The sequence below is a fragment of the Egretta garzetta genome, unplaced genomic scaffold, assembly GCF_000687185.1.
Source record: "Egretta garzetta isolate BGI_Z169 unplaced genomic scaffold, ASM68718v1 scaffold342, whole genome shotgun sequence".
In the NCBI taxonomy this organism is placed as follows: domain Eukaryota; kingdom Metazoa; phylum Chordata; class Aves; order Pelecaniformes; family Ardeidae; genus Egretta; species Egretta garzetta.
Genome location: NW_009258887.1, coordinates 354,255 through 355,916, shown reverse-complemented (window position 1 = coordinate 355,916; position 1,662 = coordinate 354,255). Strand labels below are relative to the sequence as shown.

The 1,662-nt window shown below is 41.2% G+C and overlaps 1 non-coding gene across 1 annotated transcript; it reads right to left on the bottom strand.

Annotated features, from left to right (window-relative positions):
- Positions 1-1,530: 1,530 nt before the first annotated feature.
- Positions 1,531-1,661, bottom strand: LOC118451790. The gene has a single exon (XR_004841349.1). It is a non-coding gene; the product is annotated as a small nucleolar RNA SNORA24 (small nucleolar RNA).
- Between the last annotated feature and the right edge of the window lies 1 nt (position 1,662).

The following is a 1,662-nucleotide window of genomic DNA, read 5'->3' as shown; positions in this document are numbered from 1 at the left end:
AATTCCAAACAACACGTGCAGGTCTAGTCTTGGTTATCAGTAGTCTTGTAAGGAAGAAGCGACACTTGCAATGAAAAGTTGATGTCTCTTTATTGACTTTATCATACATTTGAATGCTTTACATAGGCACATATATGAAAATTATGACTGTGGATTTCACATGCATTTTCTAGGCTTCACAAACTTACCTTCAGCTTATGCAGTACGCGTATACTTCTTGTGACAACCTTTCTAACACACCTGAACAGCAGAAGGGCCACCACTCAAGGGGCACATGTTATTTGATTTAATAATACTGCAGTATGGTCAGCCACATGCCAGAGTGCAGCACAGCCACTAAACTACCGAGAGCGTTATAATTGCTTAAAACTTGGTGACAGCCCCAAGATCAGAGCAGCAGCAGATCCCTGAAAGCAGCACAAAATGAGCTAGTTGTCCCAACTGCATTTGTATAGAAGCAGTCAAGGCTAATTTTAGGCACAGTAAGCTACATTCCAGCCTCTCTTTGTAAAGATGAGAGATGGACTGCAGCACATCTCATTTAGGCTCCAAGCCTGAACTTTATTTAAAAAAGCTCATTTCTGTTAAGTCTAAAGCGAGATTAAGAACTAGCCTAAAATTAGCTTTTGCTAGCTCTGCTTGATGTCCTGAAGATCAGACAGATCCACCCTACTCTAAGTAAAAATCAAAAGTTCTAGTCACAGCTACTCCTAGAATTCACATGTGGAATTTAGCCCCATCTTCTCCAGTCATCACAACTCAAGAGTGCTTTTCCCCTGTAAAAACAAGTTTGAGGCAGTTTAATATTGCTACCAGAAACACAAACAAGACAAATATCACTGAACAGTAGGATGCCCTCCTAGGAGTCGTAAACTGTGCTGAAACAAAGCTATTAGTATCAACCTGACATCTCCCTCTGCTCCTGTAGTTACAGATTGATCTTAGTACTCCATTAAATCAGAAACATGCTTATTAAAAAAAGACATTCCTCTTGCACAGACATCCCCAAGAAATCTGTGGATTTTGTTGCCTCCAGTATAAACATGCATTTTATCATAAATCAATCTTCCTAGCATATCTAATACATCTACACCCACGCCCAATTCTTCCTACTGACACTGACTTACGCACTTGGTTTTATTCTTCTGTCAAAAAAACACATACACAAATGAAGTATGCCTTAAAAGAAAACCACCAAGCCTGTACCTTGATTTCAACAGACCAGTCGCTAAACAGAAATTATCGCATCGGTATTATTCCCGCCCAAAACCTCACTTCTAAACGCTTATTACCTAACACATACCCACCACATACTTTTTGGAGGGGAGGATCTTCAACGGCAACAGATGCGTCTCCGCACTTTCAGCTTTCTCGCTCCTGAGAAAAAAAAAAAAAAAGAAAAAAAAAAGAAAATAAAATAATACGTTCAAAACCTGGGCTCTAATAGCTTATTGAGGAAAAAAAGGTAGAAAAAATAAAAAACAAAAGGAGACGGCCAATCCCACGGCGCCGCACACGCCGGCCGACTCGGCCTGTTACTTGCCACAGTCAACGACTAATACCCACGCGAGGGTAAAAGTTTTGCCAATTAGCAAGGAACTGCTCTTCCATGCCTAGGAAGGGAGACAGCCACGGGCGGCAGCCCCCATGGAGTCATGGATC